Here is an 8,892-nt window from a genome sequence, read left to right on the forward strand (position 1 = left end):
TAATGGCTCTAACTGCTTGATAGTGGAAGATATGGTAGATGTCTAGTCTCCTTGTGGCTCTTAAATATGATGGTTGTAGTGAGGCTGGTAGATGTCTTAGTCTCCCTTGTAGGCTATAATCTTATAGTGGTAGTGGGCTGGTAGATGTCTAGTCTCACTTATAACTCTAATCTGAGAGTGGGAGTGGGCTGGTAACTGTGTCGTAGGTCTCCGTGTTATAACTCTATCTGATCAGTCGTTTAGTGGGCGTGGTAATGATCTAGTCTCCTTGTGTCCTACTAATCTGACAGTGGTTTTGTGGTGGTTGCATGTCTAGTCTCCTTTTATGGCTCCTATGCTGATGAGTGGTAGATATGGGTAGAGGATCTAGTCTCCCTTGTGGGCTCTAATCTTATAGTGGTAGTGGGCTGGTAGACTGTCTATCTCCTTCTATAACTCTAAATCTGATAGTGGTAGTGGTTGGTCGATGTCAAGTTCTCCTTATGGCTCTAATCTGATAGTGGTAGTGGGGTGGTCGGATGTCTAGTCTCTTTTATAACTCGAATCTGATAAGTGGTAGTCGGTGTAGGTGATGTCTAGACTCCTTAGTGTCTCTAATGCGTGACGATGTGGTTTTTTGGTGGTGGTTGATGTCTGAGGTATTCCTTGTAGATGGCTGTGTGTGTTTCTGGGTGTCTGTGGCTGGTTAGATCAATCTGCTGATTAGTGGTAGATCTCAGTAGCAAATGTGCTGAGTGCTCCTTTATTAATCTCTAATCTGATAGGGGATGTTATAGTGGAGTGCGGCGATGTACAAGTCTCCTAGTGATATGCTCATAATTTCTGATAGTCGGTAGTGGGTGGTCGATGTCTAGTCTCCTTTATAACTCTAATCTGATAGTGGCTAGTGGCGGTGGATAGATTTCTCGTCTCCCTGGTGTCTCTATAATCAATAGTTGGTTATTAGTGCGTCTTTGATGTTTCTGCTACTCCTTTATGGCTCTAATCTGAGTAGTAAGCGGTGAGTGGGGTCCGCGACATCGGCTTTCATTTTCGCAGACCAGCTGAGCTCCATCAGCCACTCAACAGCTCTCCAGCCTTTTAGCACATCCATCAACAGACAAAACACAGCATAATAGCTTATACATTGCTACAACAAAACCACTAGGCAATACTAGTTAGCTACTGCTAACATACCAAAACACACACAGCCAATACATAGCTTAGCTACAATGCTTAACAACAACCACACAGCCAATATATCTTAGCTACATTGCTAAACAACCAAAACACCGCAATGGTTAGACATGCTAATAATCATCCGACAACAGTTAGTCTCACCTTTATAATATATACGCTATGGCTGTATTATCAAGTGTCCGGACGACTGATCTCAGGATCAGTTAAGCCTTTAGCATCACAATAATCAGATTACATGGAGAGTAGGAACCTATCGCGTAGATCATAATGATAATTATAATGACAGGGGGCGTTGGTTCGCTAAGGTATCAGCCCCTCGGTCTATGTTATCTTATTCCTTGTTATCAAAGGCAAAACTATCCTAGATCACACAATACTCGAATAAGATATTTATGGGTATCGAGGGAGATAGAGGTATTCTGGCTGGCGATAGTTGGTTGCGATATTGGGAGATATTGAGGGGTGATATTAGATGATTTGCGGAGGATATGGTTGATATTCATTGAGGATATCTGAGGCCGCTGTTATAGGCGATTCTAGGGTATTGGAGTCTTGGATACTTCGAGGGGATCATTTGAGTGATATTGAGTTGGATATTGATAGGGTCTACGTAATGTTTGGATCTGAGCGGCGATATTGAGGGATATTGAGTTGGATTGAGGGCGTATTATCGTGGCTATTGAGGTGGGTTATTCTGGAGACATTGGGTCTGATATTAGTTTGATATGAGTAATGAGATTGAGGGGTTATGAGCCTGGTCATGAGTGTGGAGATATTGAGGAATGATTAATGGGGATATTGAGGATGATATTCAGGTGTCGTATGTGTCGTGTAGGGGATATGGAGGGTTTTCTAGGGATATTAGGTGATTGACGGGGTATTCTGGGGATATTGAGGGGGTATCTAGGGATTATGAGGGGTATTCTAGATATGTGGTAGAATTAAGTAGGATTAGGGTTTTCTCGTAAATGGTTGATATTTAGGGGAATTGAGGGAGTTAATTCTTAGCGGATATTGGGTGATATATGTATGCGTGAGGGTTTGAGAGGGTTATTCAGGGTCTGACATTGTGTTTGATAATGAGTGATATTGGGATACTTGAGTGGTGTATTGAGTGGGGGGTTGGTATTCCCTTAGGGATATGAAGGGTGGTATTTCTAGGGTGTGGAGATAGGTTTTTAGGGGTCGGGATATGAGGGGTTATTTCTAGATAGTGAGGGGCTATGTCTGGGGATTATGGAGGGAGCAGGATAGGGTGAGATGGAGATGGCTAGTCTCCGGTGTAGTGAGGAGGCTCTAATGGCTGAATATTGAGTGGAGTGTGGTGGGGGTTACGGATGTCTAGTCTGCCGGTTGTTTTATTGGCGAGTCTAGGTCTGATTAGTAGGGGGTAGTGGGTGGTTTATAAGGGTACTAGTGCGTCCCTTGTGTCTCTAATCTGAGCAGTGGTTTGGTTGTAGGGTGTTCTAGTATGGGTGATTGAGGGATAGTGATAGATAGGAGTGGAGTGAGGAGATGAGGGATATAGTTTGTATTAGATTGGTGAGGGAGGGGACTAGGATAGTGATGGGAGGGGGGCGTGAAGAGAGTGTGAGGATGAGGGAGAGAGTGGGTTTAGGGTTTTGGTGGGTTTGATGGTCATGAGTCTCGTTTATTGGCATACTAGGATACTGAGGGTTAGTGGATAAGCTATGGTAGATGTCTAGTCTTCCCTTGTGGCTCTATCTTATAGTGGTTAGATGGGCTGGTAGCATGGTCTAGTCTGCCCTTTTACTCTAACTGATAGTGGTAGTGTAGTGGTCGAGGTGGGTCAAGTCTCCTTGTATAGTGGCTGCTATAAGATCTGGATAGTGGTAGTGAGGAGTGGGATCGAGCTGTGAGTCTCCTTTATGGTGACGTCTAATCTGATAGTGGTAGTGGGGGGGTAGTGAGTGGTATAATAGGTGACTCAATTGTTCTCTATCTGGAGCAGTGAGTTATGTTGTTGGTGGTTGATGTTTAGGTATCCTTATATGGCTCTAATCTGAGGTAGATATGGTAGAGGGTATGGTGAGATGTTAGGTCTCCGTTTATACTCTAATCTGATAGTGGTAGTTGGGTGGTGAGTCGATGTCAAGTCTCCTTATGGCTCTACATCGTAGATAAGTGGTAGTGGGTGGTCGATGTTCTAGGTCATCCTATTAGTTTAACTCTGTTAATCTGATTGAAGTGAGTAGTGGGGGTGGTAGATGGTCTAGTCTGCCCTTTGTGTGTTCCTCTAGAAGTCAAATAGTGGTTTTGTGCGTGGGTTGATGTACTAAGTGGATCTTCCTTAGTGAGCTCTATAATCTGATCAGTGTCTAGAGTGGGGGGGTGTCGAATGGTCTATGTCCCTGGTTATTAACGTCGTATCTGAGTAAGTGAGGTATGTGGGTGGTGGGGAGGACGGTGAGGGAGGGAGAAGGGAAGGAGGAGGGAGCGGGAACGGAATGTCTAGTCTCACTGTATGGCTCTAATCTGGATAGTGGAGTGGGGTGGTAGAGGTCTAGATCGCCCTTGTGTCTCAATCTGATAGTGGTTGTTTTTTGTGGTAGTTGGATGTCTAGTCTCCTTTGATAAACTCTGGGATTCTACATAGGTGTGGTAGTGGGGTGTGAGTTGCTGTGTGCTAGTCTCCTTTATAACTCTAAATCTGATGTCGAGTGGTAGTGGGGTGGTCGATGTCTAGTCTCCTTTATAAACTCTAATATGAGTTATGGTAGTGGGGTGGTAGATTCTAGTCTCCCTATTGGCGTCTAATCTAGATAGGTGGTGTGGGCTGGGAGATGTCTAGTCTCCCCTAAAATGCTCTAATCTTAGATAGTGTAGTGGTGGTAGACTGGTCTAGATCTCTTTATGGCTCTAATGTATGATAGCGTGGTTTTGTGGTGGTTGAATGTCTAGTCTCCTTTATGCGGTGGTATATCTGATAGTGGTAGATGTGGTAGATGCTCTAGTCTTCCTTGTGGCTCTAATATGAAGTTGTGGGTATGGGTATGTAGAGTATCTAGTATATCCCTTATAGACTCTGAAGCTGTATTTTCGGTGAATGGCTGGTAGATGTGCTGACAGTACATTCCCATTGTGGCTCTAATCTGATAGTGTATACGTCGGCTGGTAGATGTCTAGTCTCCGCTTGTGGCCCGTCGAATTTATCAGTGGTATGGGCTGGTTAGATGTCTAGTCTCTTTTACTAAACTCTAATCTGATAGGTGGTATGTGGGAGTGGTCGTATGTCTGAGATCTGCCTTTATAACCTAATTCTGATAGTGGGTAGTGGGTGTCGGAGGGGGTGTATGTCTAGTCTCCTTTATTGGCCTCTATATGATGGTTGATAAGTGGTAGTGCGGGTGGTGAAGGATGTCGTTAGTCTCCGTTGTGGCTTAATCTTATAGTGGTAGTGGCTGGATAGATGTCTAGTCTGCCTTGTAATATAAACTCTAATTCGTTGAGAGTGTAGTGGGCTGGTGTGTCTAGCTCCTTTATAACTATAAATCTGATAAGTGGGAGTGGATTGGCAGGGGGGTGGTAGCTATGTGTGCTCGTCTTCCCTAAACTATGTGATTGTTCTAGGGATCTGAGATGGGGTTGAAATACTATAGAGTGTTGAGTCTAGTCTCCTGGTATGCTCTAATCTGATAGTGGTAACTGGTATTTGGTAGAATTCTAGTCTGGTACCACTATGTGGGGCTCTATATTAGCAAAATCTTATAAGTTTGTAGTGGGCTGGTAGATGGTCTAGTCTCGCCCTAATTAGTGGCTACATAAATGTTCTTATCAGCCGTGCGCTCTAGTGGGCTGGTAGTATGATCTAGTCTGCTTGATAAACTCTAATCTGATCATTTGGTAAGATGGCAGGTGGTCGATTGTCTAGTTCCTCCTTTGGCTCTACATCTGATAGTGGGTGTTGGTTGTCGATGTCTAGTGCTCCTTTATAAACTCTAATCTGATAGTGGTATGGGGTGGTAGGATGTCTAGTCTCCCTTGTGTCTCTAATATGATGGTTGTAGTGGGCTGTAGAGTCAGTCTCCCTTGTGGCTTCTAATCTTATTAGTGGTAGTGGCTGGTGGTAGGATGTCTAGTCTCCTTTTATAACTCTAATCTGAGATGGTAATGGGCTCGGTAGATTTTCTAGTCTCCTTTATATAACTCTAATCTTGATAGTTGGTAGTGGTGGTAGATGTTAGTCTCCCTTGTGTCTCTATTGACAGTGGTTTTGTGGTGGTTGATGTCTAGTCTCCTTTCATGGCTCTATTCTATAGTGGAGTTGGGTGTAGATTGTCTAGTCTCCCTTTGTGTTCTCTAATCTGATAGTGGTTTTGGTGGTGGTTGATGTCTAGTCTGTGGACTTTATGGACTCTGATTAGATAAAAATGTAAGGAGGTGGATGGTGATGTCTGTCCTGTGGTCGTAAGTTTATATATAGAATGGTGGTAGTGGTAAGAATCGTTGACTTATCTAGTTCCCTTATGGCGTCTAATCCTGATAGTGGTAGTGTGCAGAGTTGGTGAGATTTCTGAGTCTCCCTTATGGCTTCTAATCTGTATAGTGGTGAGTGAGGTGGTCGATTGTTCTTTTAGATCTCCCTTGTGGCTCAATCTGAGAGTTGTAGTTGGGAGGAATTGATAGATGTCTGGCTCCCTTGTGGCTCTAAGGTTGATGAGTGGTTGTTGGGTTGGTAGATGTCTAGTCCCTTTATAATAAAAACTTCTAAATCTGATAGTGCGTAGGCGGGCTGGTAGATTGTACTAGTCTCCGTGTGCTTAATTGATTATGTCTGTAGCTGGGCTGTAGATGTCTAGTCTCGCCTTTGTGGCTCTAATGTCTTAGTAGTTGGTAGTGTTGGTATGATGTCTAGTTCTCCTTTATAACTCTAATTGATATGGTGTTTGTGGTGGTTGGACTGTCCTTAGTTGCTCCTTTTGGGTCTCGGTCAACTGATGATGGTGGATAGTGGGGTCGGTTAGAATATCTAGTCTCCACTTATGGCTCTAGATCTGATAGTGAGCTGGTTGGTAGATTTCTAGCTCCTCCCTTATGGCTCTAATCATAGGTTCAATCGGGTAGTGAGGTGTCCGATGTCTAGGCTCCCTTGTTGGCTCTAAATCGGGTGCCTAAGTTGTAGTGAGGGCTGGTAAAGATGTCTAGGCTCCCTTGTGCTCTAATCCTTGATAGTGGTAGCTAGGTTGTAGATCTAGTCTCCTTTATCACTCTAATCATAGTGTAGTGGGGTGGGGGTCAGACTCGTCTAGGTCTCCCTTGTGTCTCTAATGTTGCCCTGATGAGGGTTTTGTGGTGCCTCGTGTCTAGTCGTCTTTATGGCTCTAATGAGCCTCGCTCGGGTGAGGGGTTATGGTAGAATGTTCTAGTCTCCTTTGTGCGCTAATGATGAATGGTTGGTAGTGGTCGTAATACTAGTCCTGTATGCTGCTAATCTGGATAGTGGTAGTGGGTTGGTAGATTTCTAGTCTCCCTATTGGCTCTAATCTTATAGTGTAGTGAGGTGGGTCGATGTCTAGTCGCCCTTGTGGCTTATGGCGATATGGTAGTGGGCATGCGTAGATGTTCTGAAGCTCCCTTGTGGCTCTAATTGATAGTGTAGTGGCTGGTAGATGTCTGTCTCCCTTGTGTCTCTAATCTTATAGATGGTAGTGGGTTGGTAGATGTCTAGTCTCCTTGTAGTACTCGTAAGTCTGGAGTGGGTAGTGGGGTGGTAGATGATCTAGTTCCCTTGTGTCTCTAATCTGACAGTGGTTTTTGCTGCGTCGGTTGATGTCTAAGCTCTCCTTTATGGCATCTAATGGATACCGCATGAGGTAGATTGGTAGATGTCTAGTCTCCCTATGGTGGCTCTAATCTATAGTGGTGTGGGCTGGTAGATGGTCTAGTTCTCCTATCATTACACTCTAATGCCTCGATAGCTCGAGTAGTAAGGGGTGTCGAAAGAACCGACAACGAATGTCTAGTCTCCTTTATTAAACTCTAAGTGTGATATGTTAGTGGGGTGTCGATTGTCTTGTTCTGCTATTAGAGATCTAATCTGATTAGTGTATGTGGGGTGGTCGATGCTTCTAGGTCTCCTTCCTTATAACTCAAGTGGCTGATGTGGTAGGGTGAGGTGGCTAGATGTCTAAGTCTCCTTGTGTCTCTAAATCTGATAGCGGATTTTGCGGTGGTTGATGTCTAGTCTCCTTTATGCTCAATCTATGATAGTGTAGTGGGGTGGTCGATGTCTATCATCTTTGATAGGTCGCTAAATATGATGGTGGTGAGTGGGGTCGTAGCATATCTAGTCTCCCTTATGGAGCTCTAATCTGAGTACTGTAGTGGTTGTAGATTTCTAGTCTCCCTTATGGCTCTAATGCTTAATGAAGTGGTAGTCGAGGTGTCGTGTCTATGTCTCCTTGGGGCTCGAAGTCTTGATAGCTATGTAGTGGGCGGTCAGATGTCTAGGCTCCTTGGGCTCTAATCTGATAGTGGTTGGGGGCTTGGTAGATGTCTAGTCTCCTTTATAACTCTAATCGGATTATGGTAGTCGCTGGTAGATGTCTAGTCTCCCTTTTGGCTCTAATCTGATAGGTTGTAGTGGGCTGGTAGATGTCTAGTCTCCCTTGTGGCTCTAATCTTATAGTGTAGTGCCGTTGGTACATGTCTAGTCTTCCTTTATAACTCTATCTTGATAGTGGTTTTGTGGTGGTTATGTCTAGTCTCCTTTGTGGCTCTAATTATGATGGTGTAGTGGGTCGTAATATCTAGTCTCCACTTATGTGCTCTATATATTCTGATCAGTGGTAGCGGGGTGGTACTGATTTTTTAGTTTTCCTCTTTATGGCTACTACATCCTTATTTTAGTGGTTAGTGAGGTGGTCGATGTCGTAGTCTCCCTTGTGGCTTCTAATCTGATATTGTAGTGGGCTGTGTGATGTTCGTAGGCGTCCTTGTGGCTCTTAAATCTGACTAGTGTGTAGTAGGTGTGGCAATGTCTAGTCTCCTTTATGAATCTCTACATCAAACTTGGATAGTGGGTAGTGGGGGGCGTAATGTCGAGGATTCCCTTGTGTCTCTCATCTAGTAGTCGGGTTTTGTTGGCTGGTTGATGTCCTAGTCTTCCTTTATGGGCTTCTAATCTGATAGTGGTGAGATATGGTAGATGTCCTAGTCTTCGCTTTGTCGGCTCGCTAATATGATGGTGGTCAGTGGGTCGGCTATTATATCTAGTCGGTCCTTATGGCTTTCTATTCTGACCTACGCTTGGATAGTTGGGATTCTGCACCTGCACTATCCCCCGCAGGCTCGTATACAAGGAAATATGTGTAGCTGTGTTGCATTAGAGACCGGGAGACTCCGGCGAGTACGATATTTTTCGTGTTGTTGGTTAGAATCTTTGATAATCCTCAATCTTGTAGCCATTCCTGCCCCACCCCACAAGTGGTCCCCGCCGCTGTCCTCTTATGGGCCGTACCGCCCTTTCTCTCTGTCTCTCCCTCCTCTCTTTGCCTGCTCCGTCCTTCTCTTCTGTTCTTCTGTCATCCTAATTCCATCCCTAACTGTTTTCTTCGCGCCCCTGTCCCGTAGATTTCTAGTCTCCCTATGGCTTCTAATGCCTTATTCGTCGGTAGTGAGGTGGGCGATGTCTAGCTCTCCCTTTGTGGCTCTAATCTGATGAGTGGTAGTGGGGCTGGTAGATGTCTCAGT

At 44.6% G+C, this 8,892-nt stretch overlaps 1 long non-coding RNA gene across 1 annotated transcript in view; it reads left to right on the top strand.

Moving 5' to 3' along the window:
- The first annotated feature begins 821 nt into the window (after positions 1 to 821).
- The window catches only part of LOC139023801 (uncharacterized), a 9,836-nt gene continuing 1,765 nt past the window's right edge, over positions 822 to 8,892 (top strand). The window contains exons 1-2 of the long non-coding RNA XR_011475005.1: positions 822 to 879; positions 7,777 to 7,829. This is a non-coding gene — a long non-coding RNA (uncharacterized lncRNA). The remainder of the gene's footprint in view (positions 880 to 7,776; positions 7,830 to 8,892) is intronic.

Source organism: Salvelinus sp. IW2-2015, linkage group LG4p (genome assembly GCF_002910315.2).
Source record: "Salvelinus sp. IW2-2015 linkage group LG4p, ASM291031v2, whole genome shotgun sequence".
Taxonomy (NCBI): domain Eukaryota; kingdom Metazoa; phylum Chordata; class Actinopteri; order Salmoniformes; family Salmonidae; genus Salvelinus; species Salvelinus sp. IW2-2015.